The 25,295-nt window shown below is 44.9% G+C and overlaps 1 protein-coding gene across 1 annotated transcript in view; it reads left to right on the forward strand.

The window, feature by feature from the left end:
- Positions 1 to 25,295, forward strand: part of LOC141126440 (vomeronasal type-2 receptor 116-like) — a 126,358-nt gene that overhangs the window by 59,674 nt on the left and 41,389 nt on the right. The window lies entirely within an intron of this gene.

Raw genomic sequence — 25,295 nt, forward strand, 5'->3', positions numbered from 1 at the left:
TCATCAGCCAGCAATGCACTGCGATGCCGCAGTGAATTATGGGCCGTGACGCGCCACACGAATTTGGCGTGAACGGCCCATATTGTTCGCAATTCAGCGAACGGGCGAACAGACGATGTTCGAGTCGAACATGGGTTCGACTCGAACACGAAGCTCATCCCTACTTCAGAGCTTAGTAAACTAGGTAAACCTTCACTTTGCAAAGAATACCCAATTACGTGCAAGGGAAATAATTAGAGAAACAGCATTATTTCTCGCACATGATGGGATGATGAAAGTCAGCATAGGTCTGGAGCAACTGTTCTTGCAGTGTGCAACTGCACTTTGCAAAGCGCACAGTCTATTTTCCTTTAGTAAATCAACCCCTGTGAGTCAACATGTGCTATCTCCCATCATGGGATATCAATGTACGCATTTTGTGGGTGCAACCCCTTTCTCCAAACTAAAGTAGGTGAGAGGAAGGGGTTGCACCCCCGAAACACGTCCATTGATCCCCCATGATGGGAGCTAGCACATGTTGACACACTGGGGCTTATTTCAAAAGGCAAAACCACTTTGCTCTACAAGTGCACTTGAAAGTGGATTGGCCTTTCTGAAATAAGCCCCAGTGTGTCAACATATGCTAGCTCCCATCATGCGGGATCAATGGACGTGTTTCGGTGGTGCAACCCCTTCCTCTCACCTACTTTAGTTTACATTAATATCCCATGATGGGAGATAGCACATGTTGACACACAGGGGTTGATTTACTAAAGGCAAATAGACTGTGTGCTTTGCAAAGTGCAGTTGCACACTTTTGGGGCAGTTTTGGGGCTTTAGCAAAATAGATGTAGGGAAAAGACACACATTTTAGGCATGGGATCATGAGGGAAATCCAAATTTGGAGTCCCAATTTGTGTGCATCTTCAAAATTTGACTTTTAGAGGAGTGAGATCACCTCATCTGATGACGGCAAGATCAACACAGTTTTTACATACTAATGTCTCATATGGCCTTCACTTTAGCAAAGTCAAACTTTGTAAGTTCCTGAGTTGGGGATGTGTATGTTATGTTTTTACCATGCCTGTTTACCCCCAAAAAAGGCAAATTAATGTCAAACATACATGTTATACACCAAGATGTTGGTTTGTTCAAAAAACGTTTATAACGCACATGTTGAGTTGAGTTGAGAGGAATCTTAATATAGTGCGGTCTTACCCCGAAGGGTCCCGGCGTGCATAGCAAAGATCCTGGAATGAGAGGGCCCAGGGACCAGAAGCAGCACAAAGTGGCAGAAGGGTAGAAGAGAGAGACTACGCAGGAAATGCATGTGTGAAAAGCCAAGTCTTCAGTAACCCACGAAAGACCGGAATAGTGGGGGCCTCCTGGAGCTCAACCGGGAGGCTATTCCATAGTATAGCATCCTGGTGGGAGAAGGCCCGACCACTACTTCTAGGGCACCGAGATGTAGAGGAGATCTCTGCTGGTAGATCTGAGTGATCTGACAAGTGCTTGTTTATGAAAACGAGAGCAGAGATAGCTTGGGGCCAGGCCTCTCATAATCTTAAACATAATACAACCTACTTTAAATAATATGCGATAGTGGACCGGCAACCAGTTCAAGGCGCGGAGGACAGGGGTGATATGATCCCTCAATGGGACATCCATGAGCAGCCTAGCCACAGCATTTTGAATAAGTTGAAGCTTCTGCACTAGCATCTTTGGCAATCCCAAAATAAAAAGAGTTACAGTAGTCTAGGCAGCTACCTATCGTGGCACAGATGACAGTTTTTCTGTCCAAGATATCCAGCATATCCAGATTAGGGAAGAGCCGAACACCCCCCCGGTTCGGTTCGCACCAGAACTTGCGAAAAGACCAAAACTTTGCATGAATGTTAGAACCCCATTGAAGTCTATGGGACTCAAACGTTCAAAATCAAAAGTGCTCATTTTAAAGGCTAATTTGCATGGTATTGTCCTAAAAAGTGTTTGGGGACCCGGGTCCTGCCCCAGGTGACATGGATCAATGCAAAATAAGTTTTAAAAAGGCCATTTTTTTGGGAGCAGTGATTTTAATAATGCTTTTCAAACAATAAAAGTGTAATATTCCTTTAAATTTCATACCTGGGGGGTGTTTATAGTATGCCTGTAAAGGGGCACATGTTTCCCGTGTTTAGAACAGTCTGACAGCAAAATGACATTTCAAAGGAAAAAAAGTCATTTAAAACTACTCGCGGCTATCAATGAATTGCCGGTCCGACAATACACATAGTTCATTGATAGAAAACTGCATGGGATTTCCCCACAGGGGAACCCCAAACCAAAATTTAAAAAAAACTGGCATGGGGTCCCCCCAAAAATTCATACTAGACCCTTATCCGAGCACGCAACCTGGCAGGCTGCAGGAAAATAGGGGGGGCGAGAGAGCGCCCCCCTCCTGAACCATACCAGGCCACATGCCCTGAAAATTTGGAGGGTGCTTTGGGGTGGCCCACCAAAGCACCTTGTCCCCATGTTGATGAGGACAAGGGCCTCATCCCCACAACCCTTGGTCCCCTTTAACAAGGGGACCCCCAGATCCCACCCCCCCTGTGTGAAATGGTAAGGGGGTACAAAAGTTTCAAAGAGGCAATTACCTCATCCACCTGAGTAGCCGTAACTGGTTGGAAGCCGGTCAATCCAGTGGCCATCTCTATGTGGCCAGTGTCCTCTTGCACAGTCTCTGGCCTGGAAATGTTGTCTCTAATGGTCTGAACCTTAGAGACAAAGAAGTCAGCGAGCTCCTTGCACCAGCTTCGGGATGAGTTAGCTCCAAAGAGATTGTGAAAAGTTTGGCCATGCTGTTGGCTGCCTTCCTAATTCGCTCCTGGAAGTAGGTCTTTTTAGCCTCTCTAATAGCCCTCTTATAGAGATAGAGGGCCACCAGATGCAGCTCTTTGTCAGCCTCCAAGAGGAACTTCTGCCAGCGTCTCTCCCTGGAATGAACCCGCTTTTTGAGTAACCTAAGCTCCTCGGTAAACCATTGCGGGCTCTTGCCCAGGGGACGGGGGTTAGATCTCATCCTACAGGGTGCTAACACATCAAGGACCCCTTCAACCAACTCCTGGAAAATACTCAGCTTCTCTACCGGGTTGCCCACCCAGCTCAAAAAAGGTTGGCTGGTTAATACCCAAAGCCACAAGGTTTCCAAATCTGTCTGCGCAGACTTTTAATAGATTTCTTGAGAAAACCTTGGGGCCAGAGCGATCTGGGATATGTGGAGGTTTCCCTTCCAGTAGGGCCAGACTAAAGGAAATAAACCAGTGGACCAGGTCAACTCCCTAGGCAGCGCACAGGTTGCCGACAATCCGCCGAACAGGAGCCAGTCCAACACATGACCAGCAGTATGGGTAGCCACTGTCACATATTGCCTATACCCCAAAAGCAACAGTTCTTGGATAAGGGATTGGGTGGGGGAATTACTTAGATCCTCCTAACAAAAGTTCAAATCACCCAAGATGCAGGAACGCTTAAACATGATGGACATCTGTGAGGCCAAACTGAGAAATTCAAAAACAAAATCAAGTTTTAACGCAGAGGGGAAATAAATCAAGGTAAACCTGTAAGTGAGCTTGCTGGCTACTTGAAAAGAAGAAACTAAATTCTCAAAGGATTTATAAATAGTGTTAAAATTCTCTGAAATGGATAATAAAAAATGTTTTTTAAAAATCACAGCTACCCTACGCCCCCTGCCAGTTAGGTGGTTACATTGAAATATTTTATATTGGGGAGGGACCAGCTCATCCAAGATAGGGGCTTTAAAATCTTGAAGCCAAGTCTCAGTGAGACAAAGAAAATCCAGATCCTCATCCATAATAAGGTCTGCGATATTAGCTGCATTGGCCACTGCTGACCTGCAGTTAAGAAGACCCCCTGTTAAGGAGGATGCAGGAAGGTTTCCTAATGGATGAGGAAGTGTATTAGAAGCATTGACCAGTGAAAGTGATCTGTGAGGAAATAAAGTGTGTAGATTAAAAACAGTGGCCTCAAGCTGGGGAATCACATTAGTAGTCAAAATAAAAGGAGATTGGGGATAGGACCCAAGGTGTCCTTACCTTCAGTGAAGGAAAAGGAACAAACTGCGGTTTAACCTGATATAACTTTATTAGAACAATTAGTAGAAAAACATTTTAATCATTGAAAGGAAAGCATAAACAATAGGAGATTGCATAAGGTAAAAACTGACAACGTTGTCACTTAAAAACGCATGCCCATGAGCTCAGCCATATCCAAGTCATCCACACGTGTCAATCATCTCAAGTCATTAAGTGTGACTTAATATATAATGCTTACATATGTTTAGGCGAGGTGAGTTCCGGGAAACCTTGGTAGCACAAGTCGGTACCCGTATTGTGCTTAACCATGGACCTCCAGACTCCCTATATGCCTATAGAGTTGCTGCATTGAGTCTTTACAATGTTAAAGAAAGCATTAGTTATCTCAGACAAATAAATACAATTCTGGCTAGAAAGTATTCCTGATAGTTAGTGAACAGGACAGGTTTGATTTCTGGATGTAGCACTATCAATCATAGAGATAATATATATATAATAAAAATAAAAAAAAATGCAGCACGCTGTGATGCAGGCATGCGACTTGAGTCCAGGAGAAACAATAGATCCACAACAAGCTTGTTAGTCATTCAGCACCATGTTTCCATGAAACATTAAAGATAGCACCGCATATGGATTGGATCGGAAAATATAGTCAGCTGAGTCAAAATACAGAGCCTCCAAAGAGAGAAAAAAAAAAAAATTAAATTCTCTTTCCCTTTCCTTCTTCCCTTTCTATTCTTTAAATGTTCAGGCTGTGATTGCTTGCTGGATATACCAGTTGAAAAGAGACTCACTGTTTAGATGATATTAGATTGGTGCTCAATAGCAGCGACAAGGTGGTGAATCCAGAGTCCTTTGCAGGGGTCCACAGGTGTGCAATACACTTATGCCGCGTACACACGGTCGGACTTTTCATGGACTTCCGACAGACTTTTTAATGAACGGACTTGCCTGCACATGATCACACCAAAGTCCGACGGATTTGTACATGATGACGTACACTGGACTAAAATAAGGAAGTTGATAGCCAATAGCTGCCTTAGCGTAGGCTTTTGTCTGTCGGACTAGCATACAGACGAGCGGATTTTTGGGTCTGGCGGAGTTACAATTTAAAGATTTGAAGCCTGTTCCGAATCTAGAGTCAGTCAGATTTGCGACTGGAAAAGTCTGCTAAAGGTCCGGTGAAGCCCACACACGATCCTATTGTCCACCGGATTTGGTCCGTCAGCGTCCGTCGGACAAGTCCAATCGAAAAGTCCTTCCGTGTGTACGCTGCATTAGTGTCATCAGATAATAAAAGTGATGGGGAAAGTGGGTCCTTTAAAACAGAGGCTGATTGTGATATGGCATTACCCAAAGGGCCAGATCCACACCGAGCCATGTTGGCTACTGTTGTATCTAAAGAGTGCAATAGACACTACGCTAGCAGGAAGTCTCAAAAAAGCTAAACCAACCCAGGAGTGCTCATAAACATGGTAAAAGTGAACCCTATTCCTTCAAATAGTGGCAATACTATACTATACTACAATACTACATAATACACATTGTGGTGAATCAATAAAACAAAAACAAACAGTTTGAAATGTGTGCAACCTATTAAGCAAATATAGTCTCTAAAAGCAATTGCAATCCTTATCAGCTGCCTGGTACCCTCCTTCACAAAGACCTCACAGGCATCAGGGGGCCCCCTGATCTCCCATGTTGCCTGCGAATGGCCACAAATGGCTGCGCAGCGACAGCCAGCGGAGGAAGGGCCAAGTCACGTGATCAAGCTGGCAAATGGCAGGTGCGCCTACTCACAGAACAGAAGCATGCAGACCGTGCAGGGCTGTGCTGGATTCAAGCTGTGCGACCAGCAGGAGGTGCAAAAAGTAACTAATGGCAGTCCAGGTGAGTGAAACTTGATACCAGGTGAATGAAACTTGATGGTGGGATGGGGATGGGGTGAAAAGGGCTCACTGGCACCCGCTCTACCCTGTGAGGGGAGACTTCCTTGCTGCTATGTGAATGTGCTTGAAGTAAAATGTTTTATTCCCAACAATGTGTGGCTTCTTATTTCAATGCTCAATACCAGTGTATTTTTTAAGTTGGTGTAGTTACAGTGACAGTGTGCTGTAAAATGTGACAAAATCAGGACATTTTAGGGACTCCAAGTAATTAATTCAAGGTGTTGAAAAGGATGAATATTTTTACCATTAATGCATTACATACATTAACAACAATAACATTGTGTGTGTGTAGCAGACCCACAGCACAACATAATAGTTAGCTGAAGAAGAGATTGTCACCTCATGTATCAAATAAGTTGTGTTTGCACTATTGAAGAAAATGGCCAAAATTAAGGCCATTTGAGAACCTAGAAGACAGATAAGAAACACAAACAGTAATTCAAATGAAATATGAGTATCCGCCACATTTTGCTGTAAAGCAATAGCCCCTCTACCCACAAAGTAATCAACATATTTTTGTCTGACTTTGCGGGCGCTTTGGGGGGTAAGCCAGCACAGCCACTTTTGAGAGCCGTCATCACTGCAGTTTCAGATGAAAAGTCTGCCTCATTCGAAACTGAGGCCAGATATCTGGCTGCATTCTTCCTTAAAAAGTTGTGTAGAATGCAGCAGCACAATACCATGTGGCTCAGTTTATATTCAGCCAGGTTCATGGCCGTTAGGAAGAGACAGAACCGGCTTACCATTATGCCAAAGGCATTCTCCACCACTCTTCTGGCATGAGGCAGCCGGTAATTGAAAACCCTCATGGGGAACGGCCTCATGAGATGTTCCCTCAGAGCAAAGGCCTCATCTGTGACAAAAACAAAATTGAGGCCCTCCACATTCTCCTCAGGAGGTGGCAACCGCAATGTGCCATTTTGTAGCCACCGGTAGAACTCAGTCTGGGCTATCACTCCTCCATCAGAGTTTCTGTCGTTCTTCCCAACATCCAGGTAGATAAACTCATAATTGGCCGTCACTACCGCCAACATGACAATACTACAAAAGCCCTTGTAGTTGTAGTAATAAGAGCCAGAGTTGGGTAGTGGGACGATCCTCACATGCTTCCCATCAATAGCACCACCACCAAAATCCCACTGGTGCTGAAACTGGGGAGCCATAGTCTGCCATTCCTGTGGGTTTGAAGGAAACTGTGGAGTCAAACAAGAAAACAATAATTAGTACTTTTGCACATAACATTGCAAGCAGATTAGACAAAAACATTCTTGGCCAACATAAGAATAACATTTATTGAAATTAATATTTAAAGACAAAAGTATGAGGTCAACTTATCAGATTCCTCACCCCCTCTGGTGGCCCATTGGAAACATTTTATGGTGGGGGGGTGGGTAGATGTTTTGGACAGGTAACCCTCTCCACTTCCTTGAGAGCTGAATGCATAAATAATGTGTGTTACTTTGGCCAGCCCCTCCTTACTTACACTACTGGCAGCCCACTGGAGAGGTAAGAAGTGTCATAATACAAAAATATGGATACACACTGTCCAAATTGAAGCACATTTTTACATTCTGAAATTACCAATCAAGATAATAGGAGACCAAAACTTTCAACAGTACCATTTGAAAGTATTCAGGCAGGCCCTTGAACTACATGCTTTGGTGAATTCATCCATAAATATGACCACAAAAGAGGTATATTGTGTATGGGTTTGGAAAAGTCAGCAGAGTATTGGTATCGGTTGACTTAGCCGTTGGGGGGAGGGAGGGTTCCAAATGAGTTTGGGCCCCAAAAAAATAGCCTCTTGCACTCTGCCTGAATTTAAGGACAACAATAACATTTGGGCACATTTCTAGGGGTGTTTAGGGTAAGCACTAAAATGTAGCTGACAAAATACATTGTTAAGTTAGTAGGCTAGGTGTGTATGGGCCCAGGATAGCATGCTGGGGAGGTTAGTGAAGGCAAATATGCATGAAGGACAAAAAAGGAGCATTAAAAGCTTACAGCATGCATGAGTACAAAGAGGATATTCACAGCATATTACAATAATGGTAATTATGGAATGAAGAAATTAATCCAATACATTAGCAAACATTAAATACATACAATGTGATGTTAAAGGCTAAAACTTACCCTAATATAGTCCTTCTGCAGGACCTGAATGATAGCAGAACAGGTCTCTGGAATCATGATTCCCAGTCTGGGGGGAGATCCCAGTCGTGAACTTGAGGTCCTGCAATCTTCTCCCCGTCGCTAAGTACCGCAAGGTAGCGACGAGCCTTTATATGCAAAAAATGTGATTCACCAAAATCTAGCCCCAACCAATAATGAATTCAAATAGCAGCGCTGAATAAACTTAAACTAAATAAACTAGTAATGATATTACATATAATCACTCCTTCCCACTCCTGTGCATCAAAACAATGTGATCTAAATCCACAAAAATTGTGAGTGTAACCAATTAAGTGAATAAAACATCTGTGCACATTAAAACATGTGTATATAAGGAGTTTAAAAATAAATAAGTGTAAAAAGAGTCCAAAAATATGTGATAAATCAATGTCCAATAATATTAATCCGTGATGTGATACAGTGTAGATCTTCACTTAAATACTCTTCCACCGCACATCTGTGACTGTGAATCCACTCCCCTTAGGTTAATAAACTCACCAGCTCCTTTCGCCCACACTCTCGTGTTTAGGCTTTAAAGCTTTGTCCCACACAGAAGGGGGAAATTAATGGCCTCCAATGGTTCACCTTTACATATCCAGAGTGTAATAGAGAGGAGCTCTCTCCACATGAAAAAAAGAAAGTGATCCAATAACAAAAGAAAGTGATCCAATAGTGCAATAACGTAATGATATTTATTAAAATAACACTCTCCTCCACCATTAAACTCACATCTTTAAAATTCACTTCAAGCAAAGAAGCACAGCACAGCAGACTGTCACAGCAATAACTCCAAACAGTAAAACCAGCGTATGGTGGTCACGGCGGACCCAGGTACTGCGCTCTCTGATACCAGTCTCACCCGATCCCTGGTGTTCCTTGGACCCGCTTCCCCACTTCCTTGTATGGCGCTCTCCGTCACAGCGTCCTACGTCATATGTATTTGATTGCCGTATAGCCACGCCCCGACATGTTTCGTCACGAGGACTTAATCATGGGATTGGCTATACGGCGGGCGGAAATGACATTCCTGCGCCTGCGCACTCCCTGTGTCCCTCCACTCCTCGCACCATACATCAATGTTACAATGTAATCGAGCGCTTAAGACTCAATTAACCATAATGTCAATATATATACCGCAACATTTATTCAGATAACACTAGTCTGTCATATAATGGAGATTTCTCCCACACACTCATAAAAAAAGCGGGCTTTGCTCCCTCATGTAAATAAAAACTAATTTAAAACTGAGAGATATCACTTAAACAAATGGTTAGATATAAATGAATACACAAAATTTTGCTGCCATGTCGTATGATAAATCTGCAACATTAGCCCATTAAATGATACTACATCAAAGCTGCAAAAAAAAAAATTTTTTTTTTTTAAAATCAAGGAGGGGAACGGTCATTCTCTAATTCTTACTAGCAAACATTTATGCTTATATAAATAAACCATGTATTCTCCTCACTTATCGAAATTCATTATTACTTTCTAAATGAACATTTAACTAGATACTTAGGGGGTAGGGATGAGCCGAACACCCCCCTGTTCGGTTCGCACCAGAACATACGAACAGGAAAAAAGTTTGTTCAAACACGCGAACACCGTTAAAGTCTATGGGACACGAACATGAATAATCAAAAGTGCTAATTTTAAAGGCTTATATGCAAGTTATTGTCATAAAAAGTGTTTGGGGACCTGGGTCCTGCCCCAGGGGACATGGATCAATGCAAAAAAAGTTTTAAAAACTTTGAGTGATTTTAATAATGCTTAAAGTCAAACAATAAAAGTGTAATATCCCTTTAAATTTTGTATCTGGGGGGTCTATAGTATGCCTGTAAAAGGGCGCATGTTTCCTGTGTTTAGAACAGTCTGACAGCAAAATGACATTTCGAAGGAAAAAACCCATTTAAAACTACTCGCGGCTATTGCAATCCTACCATACTATTGCCCACAGGGGAACCCCGAACCAAAATTTAAAAAAAAAATGACTGGGGGGTCCACCTAAATTCCATACCAGGCCCTTCAGGTCTGGTATGGATATTAAGGGGAACCCGGCCAAAATTACAAAAAAAAAATGACGTGGGGGTCCCCCTAAATTCTATACCAGACCCTTCAGGTCTGGTATGGATTTTAAGGGGAACCCCGCGACAAAAAAAAAAAAAAAACGGCGTGGGGTCCCCCCAAAGATCCATACCAAACCCTTATACGAGCACGCAACCTGGCAGGCCGCAGGAAAAGAGGGGGGATGAGAGAGCGGCCCCCCCTCCTGAACCGTACCAGGCCACATGCCCTCAACATTGGGAGGGTGCTTTGGGGTAGCCCCCCAAAACACCTTGTCCCCATGTTGATGAGGACAAGGGCCTCATCCCAACAACCCTGGCCGGTGGTTGTGGGGGTCTGCGGGCGGGTGGCTTACGGAATCTGGAAGCCCCCTTTAACAAGGGGACCCCCAGATCCCGGCCCTCCCCCCTGTGTGAAATGGTAAGGTGGTACAAAAGTACCCCTACCATTTCACTAAAAACTGTCAAAAATGTTAAAAATGACAAGAGACAGTTTTTGACAATTCCTTTATTTAAATGATTCTTCTTTCTTCTATCTTCCTTCATCTTTTTCTTCTGGTTCTTCTGGCTCTTCTGGTTCTTCCTCCGGCATTCTCGTCCAGCATCTCCTCCGCGGCGTCTTCTATCTTCTTCTCCTCAGGCCGCTCCGCACCCATGGCATGGGGGGAGGCTCCCGCTCTTCTCTTCATCTTCTTCATCTTCATCTCTTCTTCTTTTCTTCTCTTCTTCTCTTCTTCATTTTCTTCTTTTCTTTTTTCATCCAAAGATTCCCTAGACTCCTCCCAAATAAATAGGAGGTCGTCTATGAATCTCCGGTAAAGCCTGAGCTGGGACAATCGTCTACTAAACTCATACCTATCCTCCCACTCAGCCATAAACAGGTTGGCGAGGCTGGGAGCATATTTAGCTCCCATAGCCACGCCAACCTGTTGAGAGAAGAAGTGCCCATTCCACCAAAAATAATTGTGTGACATGCAGAAGGTCAAGGCCTGTCGCAAAAAACGCTTCTGCGCGTCAGGAATGAAGAGCATCACTAATTATGAAAATGAGACCTTTGAAATAAGAGAGTTCATCACTTGTAATTCATCATATGTGGTGTATTTGATGTGGTGCCCCTGCGGTCTATTTTATGTTGGGCGCACTAAGCGACTTCTAAAGGTGCGAATTTCTGAACATATATCCAACATTAGAAATGGATTTAAACATCACAGTGTGTCCCTCCATTTTAAAGAAAAACATGATCAGGACCCTAGTCTTCTTCAGTTTTGTGGGATTGATATTGTATACCCGACCTGGAGGGGCTCAAATCGGATGAGGGACTTATCCCAATGAGAGACTCGATGGATTTTCCTGTTAAAATGTCTTTTTCCGAGAGGCCTAAACATAGAGTTGGATCTTAACTGCTTCATTAATAATTATTAAATCCAATTCCCAAATCCCTCCCCCCCTTTCCCATGATGCAGTGAGTCCTACTTTATAATAATCTCCTAATGGTAGGATTAGGAGAAATTGATCTTGGGTGAGTAATCAAAAGTAGGGGACCCTATGAATTTGATGTACTAAGCAGGAGAAGATGATGAGATCAGGGTGTAGATGTAGTCATGTATGGTACTTTAGGTGACACGCCGTTATTTATACCCCCTAAGTATCTAGTTAAATGTTCATTTAGAAAGTAATAATGAATTTCGATAAGTGAGGAGAATACATGGTTTATTTATATAAGCATAAATGTTTGCTAGTAAGAATTAGAGAATGACCGTTCCCCTCCTTGATTGTAAAATATTTTTTTTTTTTTTTTTGCAGCTTTGATTTAGTATGATTTAATGGGCTAATGTTACAGATTTTTCCTACGACATGGCAGCAAAATTTTGTGTATTCATTTATATCTAACCACTTGTTTAAGAGAGTGATATCTCTCAGTTTTAAATTAGTTTTAATTTACATGAGGGAGTAAAGCCCGCTTTTTTTATGTGTGGGGGAGAAATCTCCATTATATTACAGACTAGTGTTATCTGAATAAATGTTCCGGTATATATATTGACATTATGGTTAACTGAGTCTTAAGTGCTCCATTACATTGTAACATTGATTTATTGTGCGAGGAGTGGAGGGACACAGGGAGTGCGCAGGCGCAGGAATGTCATTTCCGCCCGTAATAGGAGTGGAAGGTATAAAGGAATGATTGCTGTGCCGTATAGCCAATCCCATGATTAAGTCCTCGTGACGAAACATGTCGGGGCCTGGCTATACGGCAATCGAATACGTATGACGTAGGACGCTGTGATGGAGAGCGCCATACGAGGAAGTGGGGAAGCGGGTCCAAGGAACACCAGGGATCGAGTGAGACTGGTATCAGAGAGCGCAGTACCTGGGTCCGCCGTGACCACCATACGCTGGTTTTACTGTTTGGAGTTATTGCTGTGGCAGTCTGCTGTGCTGTGCTTCTTTGCTTGAAGTGAATTTTAAAGATGTGAGTTAATGGTGGAGGAGAGTGTTATTTTAATAAATATCATTACGTTATTGCACTATTGGATCACTTTGTTTTTTTCATGTGGAGAGAGCTCCTCACTATTACACTCTGGATATGTAAAGGTGAACCATTGGAGGCCATTAATTTCCCCCTTCTGTGTGGGACAAAGCTTTAAAGCCTAAACACAAGAGTGTGGGCGAAAGGAGCTGGTGAGTAGGGATGAGCCGAACACCCCCCGGTTCGGTTCGCACCAGAACCTGCGAACGGACCGAAAGTTCGCACGAACGTTAGAACCCCATTGACGTCTATGGGACTCAAACGTTCGAAATCAAAAGTGCTCATTTTAAAGGCTAATTTTCATGGTATTGTCCTAAAAAGGGTTTGGGGACCCGGGTCCTACCCCAGGGGACATGTATCAATGCAAAAAAAACTTTTAAAAACGTCCGTTTTTTCGGGAGCAGTGATTTTAATGATGCTTAAAGTAAAAAAAAAAAAGTGAAATATTCCTTTAAATATTGTACCTGAGGGGTGTCTATAGTAGCCTGTAAAGTGACACGTGTTTCCCGTGTTTAGAACAGTCCCTGCACCAAATGTCATTTTTAAAGGAAAAAATCTCATTTAAAACTGCTTGCGGGTTTAATGTAATGTCGGGTCCTGACTCCTGGCAATATGGATGAAAATCAGTGAGACAAACGGCATGGGTACCCCCCAGTCCATTACCAGGCCCTTTGGGTCTTGTATGGATATTAAGGGGAACCCCACACCCAAATTAAAATAAGGAAAGGTGTAGGGCCACCAGGCCCTATATACTCTGAACAGCAGTATACAGGCTGTAGGTTTGTTGTTAAGTAGAATCTGTTTGTAATTTTGAACGGGTACATTTTTAACGTGTTTAGCTCCAGCAAAAAAATCTTTTTTAAGCTTTTTGGAAAACATAGGGAAGGGTTATCACCCCTGTGACATTTGTTTTGCTGTCTTTCCTCCTCTTCAGAAGATTTCACCTCACTTTTTGTCCCAATGGATTGGAAAGCATCAGTGGAAAGGAGAAATGTTTTTCCCATATTAACTCTTACAGGAGAGAACTTCCCTTCCTAGGGGTAGATTTATTCTCACTTCCTGTTGTCTCCTTCCGTTTGCAAGTAGGAGTCGTTTGTAAGTTAGTTGTTTGAAAGTAGGGTCCTGCCCTATATACTCAGCAGAAATTTGGGCCTTAGGTGTTGCTGTGGCCACAACACTGTAAGCACTCACAGGGCTCTGCTGTGAAATATTAGATCAAGAATTGTAATTACATGCCCCTGTTGAACAGGAGCTGAAAAATTAGGCCTTAGGCACTGGTGCTGGTGCCACAACACTGCAACCCCTCACAGACACTCTAGTTGGAATGCAGGAACGAGCCCTGCTGCAAAGTATTGCATCAAAAATTGTAATTACATGCCCCTGTTAAACAAGGGCTGAAAAATTGGGCCTTAGGCACTGGTGCTGGTGCCACAACACTGCAACCCCTTTACAGACACTCTAGTTGGAATGCAGGAACGAGCCTTGCTGCAAAGTATTACATCAAAAATTTCAGGGGCTGAAAAATTGTGCCTTAGGCACTGGTGGTGGTGCCCAGAACCAAAAATGCTCTTACAAGCTATCAGCGTGATGATTGAGGAGGAAGAGGATAATTACTCAGGGATAGTCACTCAGCATCAGCATAGGCAGTCTTTGAAGGGATCTGAGATTTCAAAAAAAATTATTCGGTTACATCAGCATCAGGTGCTTGGTAGCTGGTAGTGATCCAAGACTCATTCATTTTTATGAAGGTCAGTTGATCGACCGAGTCAGTGGACAGACGCACCCTGTGATCAGTTACCACGCCTCCAGCAGCACTGAATGTGCGTTCCGAAAGAACGCTGGATGCAGGACAGGCCAGTAGCTCAATTGCATACTGTGCAAGCTCTGGCCAGTGATCCATCCTCAAGACCCAGTAACCCAGAGGATTTTCGGTGGGAAAGGTGTCCAAGTCTGATCTTGCCCCTAGGTATTCCTGCACCATGTAAAACAGACGCTGGCGATGGTTGCTGGAACCGATCATACCTTGGGGCTGCGGACCAAAAAATTGTCTGAACACATCGGTCAGACGGCCACCTTCTCCACCGCTCCTTCTTTGACTGACCGAAGCCTCAGCAACACGTTGTCCAGAAACAGGAGTTTGTAACCTCCCAGTCTCTGGGAACGCGTTGCACAGACCTTTCTGCAAGGCCTCCCGAAGATGTTTCATCCTCTGCTCCCTCTGCGATGGCAAGATAAGGTCCGCAACCTTACCCTTGTAACGTGGATCAAGAAGGGTTGCCAGCCAGTATTGGTCCTTCTCCTTGATACCACGAATACGAGGATCCTTACGCAGGCTTTGTAGGATCAGGGAGGCCATGCAGCGTAGGTTTGCTGAGGCATTCGGTGCGGAGTCCTCTGGGTCACTAAGGACGACATGGTCCGCAGCCACCTCCTCCCAGCCACGTACAAGTCCATGGGTTTCTTGGGACTGATCCCTTAAAGACTGCTGCTGATGCTGAGTGCCAGGCTCCACCTCCATACTGACACAATCTTCCTCCTCCTCCTCCTCCTCTTCCTCCTCGTCCTCTTCCTGTGTGATCGGCGGGCACGCAGGAACGCTGTCTGGATAAAGGGGGCCTTGAGAGCTAAGGAAGTCCTCCTCTTCCTGCCTCTGTTCTGCCTCAAGTGCCCTGTCCATTATTCCACGCAGCGTGTGCTCCAACAGGTGGACAAGGGGGACAGTGTCACTGATGCATGCACTGTCACTGCTCACCCTCCTCGTGGCCTCCTCAAATGGTGACAGGTCAGTGCATGCATCCCTGATCATGGCCCACTGGCATGGGGAAAAAAAAACAAGCTCCCCTGACCCTGTTCTGGTGCCATAGTCGCACAGGTACTCATTGATGGCCCTCTGCTGCGTGTGCAGCCGCTGCAGCATGGCCAACGTTGAGTTCCACCTGGTGGGCATGTCATAGATTAGGCGGTTCTTGGGCAGGTTAAACTCCTTTTGGAGGTCCGTCAGCCGAGCACTGGCATTATATGACCGGCGGAAATGCACACAGACTTTCCTGGCCTGCCTCAGGACATCCTGTAAGCCCGGGTACCTGCCCAAGAACCGCTGCACCACCAAGTTAAGGACGTGAGCCAAACAGGGCACATGGGTCATTTGTCCCTGTCGGAGGGCAGAGAGGAGGTTGGTGCCATTGTCGCAAACCACCATTCCTGCCTTAAGTTGGCGTGGCATCAACCACCTCTGAACCTGCCCCTGCAGAGCTGACAGAACCTCTGCCCCAGTGTGGCTCCTGTCCCCCAAGCACACCAGCTCAAGCACCGCATGGTATCTTTTGGCCTGCGTACTTGCGTAGCCCCTTGAACGACTACAGAGCACCGCTGGTTCCGAGGAAGAGGCCATGGAGGAAGAAGAAGAGGAGGGGGTGGAGGAGAGAGGTGTGTCACAATCATTAGCATTTTGGAGGCGTGGTGGCGGAACAACCTCCAACACTACTGCACCTTGTCCTGCATCCTTCCCAGCTGCCAGCAGAGTCACCCAATGCGCCGTGAAACTTAGGTAACGTCCCTGTCCATGCCTGCTGGACCATGAGTCAGCGGTAATATGCACCTTACCGCTGACGGCCCTGTCCAGCGAGGCATGGACATTGCCTTCCACATGCTGGTAGAGAGCCGGAATCGCCTTCCGTGAGAAAAAGTGGCGTTTGGGTACCTGCCACTGAGGAACCGCACATTCCACAAACTCACAGAAGGGGGCAGAGTCTACCAACTGAAAAGGCAGCAGTTGAAGTGCTAGCAATTTTGCCAAGCTAGCATTCAACCGCTGGGCATGTGGATGGCTGGGAGCAAACTTCTTTCGGCGGTGCAGCAGCTGGGGCAGGGAAATTTGCCTGGTACAATCTGACGTCGGTGTACCAAAATCAGATTGCCCACAAGTACGTGGCTGTGACACACCTAATTCTACACCTTCATTCCTCTCAGTGTAGGTCTCAGAGAGGACTGAAGGTCTAGTGGGGTTGGAAATCTCAGCTGATGAGGAGCAAGCAGAGGTCCTCTTTGTTCTTTGGTGTGGGTCTTTTAGATACGCTTGCCAACGAACTGCATGGCAGGTCAACATATGTCTGGTCAAGCATGTGGTACCCAAGCGGGAGATGTTTTGGCCACGCGAGATACGCTTGAGACATATGTTGCAAATAGCAGCGGTGCGATCTGATGCACTCATCTCAGAAAAGGCCCACACCAAAGAACTTTTTGAATAACGCGCAGAGACTGCAGCGCCCTGCACATGTGGAGCTTTGGGGTGTGATGCAGTCAATGTGCTGCCCTTAGGCTGGCCCCTGGAGGGCATCCTGCCTCGTTGGTGATGTGCCGCCTCCTCCTCCTCCTCCTCCTCCTCTCTCCTATCAGGCACCCACGTTGAGTCAGTGACCTCATCATCCCCTCCCTCCTCATCACTGGAGCAAACCTGGCAGTATGCTGCAGCAGGGGGAGCATGACTGCCAGATTGCTTTCCTTCTTGGGCACCCCCTCTGTCCGTGCTCGTGTTACTGCCTTCATCGAGCTCAGTATCATCATCAGAGCCTTCCAAACGCTGGGCATCCTCCTGGAGCATGTACCCAACACTGTGGTCAAACAGTTCGAGGAACTCCTCAGGAGGACATGGTGGGGCTAGGGAAGGAGTCACTGATGACATTGAGCCGAGGGAAGAGGCCGCTGCTTTGCCAGACAAAGTACCCTGGGCATGGGTGAGAGAGGATGAGGAGGATGAGGACGGCTTGGTCATCCACTCGACCAAGTCTTCCGCATGTTGCGGCTCAACATGGCCAGCTGCCGAAAAAAAGGCCAAGCATGTCCCATGGCCACGTGCTGATGAGGATGCACCGTCTCCACGACCAGCACGAGACACAGAGCCTGCTTGCCCTCTCTTATTGGCTTGTGACTGTCTGCCTCTCCTTCTTGGCCTTCCAGACATATATATATATATATATATGTACTGATACTGCAGCTAGCAAAATCAACTGCCTGCCTGTAGTATGAGAACACCACCAACCTTCTACAGGTAGCTTTAGCTGAACACTGTGAGGTGGACGCACCCCACTAACTTGTAGGTTTAGCAGAACACTGTGAGCAGGACGCACTGCACTAACTGTAGATAGTCTAGCTGCCTGACTGTGGTACTAATAGGATCAAAAGAACACCAGCAATTTTCTTCAGGTAGCTGTATTTACTGTAACAAGACAAGCCTGCCTGTCAGTAAGAAGATAACAGAAACGGATCTAGCTGAACACTGTGAGCAGGACGCACCCCACTAGCTTGTAGGTTTAGCTGAACACTGTGAGGTGGACGCACCCCACTAACTTGTAGGTTTAGCTGAACACTGTGAGCAGGACGCACCCCACTAACTTGTAGGTTTAGCAGAACACTGTGAGCAGGACGCACTGCACTAACTGTAAATAGTCTAGCTGCCTGACTGTGGTACTAATAGGATCAAAAGAACACCAGCAATTTTCTTCAGGTAGCTGTATTTACTGTAACAAGACAAGCCTGCCTGTCAGTAAGAAGATAACAGAAACGGATCTAGCTGAACACTGTGAGCAGGACGCACCCCACTAGCTTGTAGGTTTAGCTGAACACTGTGAGGTGGACGCACCCCACTAACTTGTAGGTTTAGCTGAACACTGTGAGCAGGACGCACCCCACTAACTTGTAGGTTTAGCAGAACACTGTGAGCAGGACGCACTGCACTAACTGTAAATAGTCTAGCTGCCTGACTGTGGTACTAATAGGATCAAAAGAACACCAGCAATTTTCTTCAGGTAGCTGTATTTACTGTAACAAGACAAGCCTGCCTGTCAGTAAGAAGATAACAGAAACGGATCTAGCTGAACACTGTGAGCAGGACACACCCCACTAGCTTGTAGGTTTAGCTGAACACTGTGAGGTGGACGCATCCCACTAACTTGTAGGTTTAGCTGAACACTGTGAGCAGGACGCACTGCACTAACTGTAAATAGTCTAGCTGCCTGACTGTGGTACTAATAGGATCAAAAGAACACCAGCAATTTTCTTTAAAATACTGTAACAAGACAAGCCTGCCTGTCAGTAAGAAGATAACAGGAACGGATCTAGCTGAACACTGTGAGCAGGACGCACTGCACTAAATGTAAATAGTCTAGCTGCCTGACTGTGGTACTAATAGGATCAAAAGAACACCAGTAATTTTCTTCAAAATACTGTAACAAGACAAGCCTGCCTGTCAGTAGGAATATAACAGGAACGGATCTAGCTGAACACTGTGAGCAGGACGCACTGCACTAAATGTAAATAGTCTAGAAGATAACAGGAACGGATCTAGCTAAACTGATTACAGTGTATATATATATATATATATATATGCAACACCTGGGATGCATATATATACACAATACACTTTAAGTGCAGCTAACTGACTGACTGTCCTGCCTAATCTAGCTAACTCAAATGAAATGACACTGTCTCTCTCTCTCTCTCTAAGCACACCGGAACACACTGCACAGGGCCGCCGTGCAGGCGGCCTTATATAGTGTGGGGCGTGTACTAAATCCCCTGAGCCATAATTGGCCAAAGCCTCCTTGGCTTTGGCCAATTATGGCTCTCTGTTAAGGCGGCGCTGTGATTGGCCAAGCATGCGGGTCATAGTGCATGCTTGGCCAATCATCAGCAAGCAATGCACTGCGATGCCGCAGTGAATTATGGGCCGAATTTGGCGCGAACGGCCCATATCGTTCGCAATTCGGCGAACGATCGAACAGCCGATGTTCGAGTCGAACATGGGTTCGACTCGAACACGAAGCTCATCCCTAAGGGGAGTGGATTCACAGTCACAGATGTGCGGTGGAAGAGTATTTAAGTGAAGATCTACACTGTATCACGTCACGGATTAATATTATTGGACATTGATTTATCACATATTTTTGGACTCTTTTTACACTTGTTTATTTTTAAACTCCTTATATACACATGTTTTAATGTACACAGATGTTTTATTCACTTAATTGGTTACGCTCACAATTTTTGTGGATTTAGATCACATTGTTTTGATGCACAGGAGTGGGAAGGAGTGATTATATGTAATATCATTACTAGTTTATTTAGTTTAAGTTTATTCAGCGCTGCTATTTGAATTCATTATTGGTTGGGGCTAGATTTTGGTGAATCAAATTTTTTGCACATATGGTTTATATACTTTAAGCAGCAGCTCAGTTTTAGGCTTTATTTCCATTAGCGCAGCGTTTGGAATATAGGAGGAGGGCAGATTTTCTATATACCATAACTCTGACATAAGCGACGAGCCTTTGCTCGGGAGTGATGGCTTGCCACATGCATGTGTCCTGCTTACTAATATAGGGGGACAGCAAAGCCAATAGACGGTGAAATCAGGAGTACGTCATCCGGAGAAAATTCCTGAAATAATCAGGATTATTCTCCTGGAGCTCCCCCAGCAAAGGCATATGAGAGAATTGGTCACGATTAAGCAACCAATTCTTGGTCCAAGAATTCCTCATCCCCCTGTTCCTGGACTTTACTTAGGTCAAAGCAATAACTCCAAGCCCAACAATAGCACGATCTCTCCGACGAGAACACCACATGGCTAGTAGACGAACGGCTGTTCGGAACAAACCAACAGAACGCACTGAAAATCAGAAAGGACCTGACAAGCACAACCTGAAAATCAGAAGCAAACTAAAAAGAACGCACTTAAAAACAGAAACAAACTGACGAGCACACACTGAAAAACAGATATGAACCGACAAGCACAACCTGAAAAGCAGAAACGAACTGAAAAGCACAGGGCTGAAAAGCGTGAAAAGACACTCACCAAACTTCTACTAACACAAGATTAGCAGAAGGAGCCCAAAGTGTGGTGCATGACTATTGAACTTCCTTTTTATCGGCTCGTCATACATCTAGTACATCACTACGTTCGTAATTGTTGGCCAACATTTGCTTGGTCGTGTGTATGCAAGACAAGTTTGAGCCAACGCCCTTCGCACAAAATTCCACGGTTTTGTTGGCGAACAATCCGATCGTGTGTACGAGGCATTAGAGCGAGCCCCCTTCACACCGAGTCCAACTTTGAAATCATGCAGCTTCACTTGAAGTGAAGGTCAGTGTGACTTCAGGTGCGACTTGGCTGACATCTGTGCGACTTCATGCACAGATGTGTATGCAATTCACACCTGAAATCGCAAAAAATAGTGCAGGAACCTTTTCTTTCAAATTAGTGCAGCACCGAACAGTTCCATTGGTGACAATAGGGTGCGACTTGTCATGAGATTTGGACCTATCAAATTGCATGACAAGTCATACCGGTGTGAATGGGGGCTAACAGGTGGCTCCAGCTGCACGAACAATCCACTCATTTACACGGCCAGAGTACCTGTGTAAATAAGTTATTAGGGCTCACTCACATGTGAGGTTGGGGGTGCAGTAAAAACTCCATGGTTGAGCTGTGCTTTTACCGCCCACCAACAGCTATCCCCTTTAGCGATAGAGGCAGTGACTAGGGGTGTACACATGACATGGTCTCAATGCTTCACAGCCATGTAGAAATACAAAGCACATGGGATTAAGTCTTTCATTTTTATTAAAAAAAAATTCAGATTTTTGATTTTTTTAATGTTATGTTTTTTATTTATTTATCTTACTTTTTTTTAAACTGCCCTGTGTGTGTGTGTGTGTGTATTTGTGTGTGTGTTTGTGTGTCTGTGTGTGTGTGTGTGGGGGGGGTGATATATAAGGGGTCTAAACAGACCTCTGATGTCTCACATTCAGACATACATTCTTCAGTCCCTTCCCCTGTAGCCTCAGCTGCACAAATGAATGAATAGGAAGCACTCTGAGTCTTCCAGGTTATTCACAAACTGAAGCATAGTAAACACAGTTTTCCATGCTTCAATGATGAATGGACACAGGAGCGATGAGTTCTGATCACTCACTGTGTTCATTCAGGAAAGGAAAGGGCTGGTAAATATCCCCTAGTGTGCTGCAGGCACACAAGGGAATGTTTCAGGATGAAGAGCAGGGGAAGGGGCCAGTAAATACGCCATCAATTCAAAAGGGGGACCCGGGCACCTGCTAAGAAGGAGGGCTGGCTGTACTGCCTTATTGCAGACACTGATCCTCTTCTCCAATCATCTTCTTCCCCCTCCTCCCCCCCATCCGGCTGCACTGCAGGGGGGAGGAACTAGAGAATCAGTATCTGCAATAAGGCAGTACAGCTGGTCCTCTTGCTCAGCAGGTGCCTTCTAAACTGGTGGGGCCCGGGCCAGGTACAGGAGGGCCGGCTGTACTGTCTTATCTGTGGTCCGGCTCACAAAATGCAACAATGATGTTAATATCTGCAAATGTCTCTTTATTCTGGAACATTGATGAGGCTTCGTGATTCCACTTCTACATCACACACTGCATCAGATCCAAAGAAAGTAGAATGTTTCCTGAACACAATCCTCATTGTCCATATATAACCACCATAACATTGTTCTGTATGACAGCAATTTAAATATACACAATAGTTTATAGGCAAGCAGGCCTTTATATGTGGCATTTTAAGGAAGAATACAACATGATGTTAGGGTTAAAATGTGTCAATTTATTATTTTACTAATACAAAGTAATAATACCTATCCAGATTGTTAAAAGGGTGAATATACACTCACCGGCCTTGTCACCGGCCTTGTCACCGGTCTTGTCACCGGCCTTGTCACCGGCCTTGTCACCAGCCTTGTCACCGGCCTTGTCAGCGTGAATAGAGGAAAAACCGATAACCGGCACTTCCTGGTTACGATGTGACCAGCTGTGATTGGACACAGCTGATCATATGGTAAAGAGCGAACATCATAGGCTATTTACCAAGATTGGAAATCCAGTATGTCAGATTGACACACCGCACCACCGATCACCGCGCTGTGTGCCCTCAGTGGCATGTGCGAGTGGCTTATCCTGCTGGACGGCATATGACACCCAGTCAGGATAATGAAACCACCGCCCGGCCGTCATTGTGCTATAGGCCAGATGGGATGTGGTTAAGAACGACCCACAGACTCCGAAGTATGACAATAAAATCTCCTATAGGTCATGATGCCATGGCAGAAATGGGTCATGTACTCCATGTGCAGCTGCCAGATACTTCTGTTTCTCTTGGATGGATGGGATTCTTCTGATTCAGTCATTCTAATTTATATTTATAGAATGACCTCCTAGTAACTTGAATCCAACTCTATCACTTTTGTATTTGTTTACACAACCTTTAATTTCAGCACTACTCCCTTGGGAGCTGTTGTTAGTTCATACCTTTCTGTTAGTGGCTCTCCATTCTTCCTCCCCTGCACAAAAAATCACATCAGCAGACAGTCCAGTAACATTTGAACATGAACTTTATTCTTTTCCTTGCAACACGTTAGAAAAGAACTTATTTAATATTCACAGTCTATGACTCCAGGAAGTATGAGTTGCCTCTTAATCTTTGGTTCCTTTATCAGTAGTTATATCCTCTTCCCTTAATGAACTGACCGGTGCCTCTCTGAAAAACACCTTGATATGTGAATGCTGGAAGTACCAGGCCTCACCTGCCTATCTTGACTCCTGCAATCCTCCCAGGTCAGTTCAGAAAAAGTCCGGGCGCACCCCAATCTACTTCATCCTGTTAGCAGCTACTTCCCATTCTGCATGTCCAGAACCATCCCAGCCGGTGACGTCTGGCCCATTGCTCCTGGAGTTTCTTTTAGTGACTTAATGTGATGAACCATCCAGGACTGAGGTCTCTGAACCCTCAGACCTTCAGGTTCAAGTTCTGCTATCCAGCACTGATAGCATTACATTTTTCCTCTCTCACGATCCAGAATAATAAAACAACCACCTCCATCCGGAGCATGTGATCCCCAATTTATATGTGCCTTAACCCTTGCCCATTCAAATTAATGATTGGTCCAGGGTAGCCCATACAAACTGACTGCATCCTGCACCCAACCCACTTTCCCTCCAGAACCTCTCACTGGAAGAACAGGGCATCAATCAGAACAGAATGCAGGTGGTGACACCCCCCTTCCTATTCTGTTACTTCTCCCAACCAAATTAACCAACCAGGCTCAAACCAACAGGGTAAAACACTGGCAACTTTACCTGACACTAATCCTAATTAACTGATTAGCACACACCCAAGTTGGTGGGCACTACATCTGTATAAAAAAAATGGAAGGCGCGCACGCCTAGTGCATCACCAATGCCATTTAATAATATAATTCATAAAAAAGTGGGTACTTACAAACAGCAACTGGATTGTGCCATAAAAACACACAGTAAGACACCATGTGCCATATACCATTACAGGGTATAAGCTAGCGTGTTTCGGGGGCGCAGCTCTGAGGAAGGGGGTGCACCCCCGAAACAGCCGCAGTTGCTGTTTGTGAGTACCCTCTTTTTATGAATGTTATTATTAAACATCATTGGTAACGCACTAGGTGTGCGCATCTTCCATTTTTTTTCTTTTTTTTGTGTGATGGAGTCACTTTGGGTGGGGGGCCCGTGGAACCCAGAATTCCTTGGAGTGGTTTGAATTGGTGGGGGGCGAATTCCTCCAACAGCTCTCACTGCTGATTGGACAGTCTACCCCACCCAGAATGCAAAGGGGGATTGTCCGGAGTATTACCTGTGTTTTTCAATAAAAAAGTTCATGTTCAACAACCAAACGAGTATTGCCTTGTTTTGTGGTTGTTAGTGGTTGTCATATCTGAGAGTAGTGGTTAATGATTCTTACTCTGAATGGTCTAAGGTTATCAGTGGTGTACCCCAAGGTTCAGTGCTGGGACCCTTACTCTTTAATATCTTTATAAAGGATATTGGGTCTGGGATCAAAAGTAACATTTCTGTCTTTGCAGATGACACCAAGCTATGCAGTGGAATAACGTCCTTACAGGATGTCTCCAATTTACAAGCCGACCTCAATGCTCTGTCTAATTGGGCGTCTATGTGGCAGATGAGGTTTAATGTTGAGAAATGTAAAGTTATGCACTTGGGGGCTAAGAATATGCATGCATCATACATACTAGGGGGGAGTACAACTGGGGGAATCCATAGTGGAGAAGGATCTGGGGGTTTTGGTAGATCATAAGCTCAATAATAGCATGCAATGCCAAGCTGCGGTTTCCAAAGCGAGCAAAGTCCTTTCTTGTATTAAGAGAGGTATGGACTCCAGAGAGAGAGATATCATTTTGCCCCTGTTCAAATCATTAGTAAGACCTCATCTGGAATATGCAGTTCAGTTTTGGGCATCAGTTCTCAAAAAGGATATCGGGGAACTGGAGAAAGTGCAGAGAAGGGCAACCAAACTGATAAGAGGCATGAAGGAGCTCAGCTATGAGGAAAGATTAGAGGAACTGAATTTGTTCACTCTTGAGAAGAGGAGAATAAGGGGGGATATGATCAACATGTTTAAATATATAAGGGGTCCATATAGTGAACTTGGTGTTGAGTTATTCACTTTACG

This window comes from Aquarana catesbeiana, linkage group LG02 (assembly GCF_042186555.1).
Source record: "Aquarana catesbeiana isolate 2022-GZ linkage group LG02, ASM4218655v1, whole genome shotgun sequence".
NCBI classification, from domain to species: Eukaryota; Metazoa; Chordata; class Amphibia; order Anura; family Ranidae; genus Aquarana; species Aquarana catesbeiana.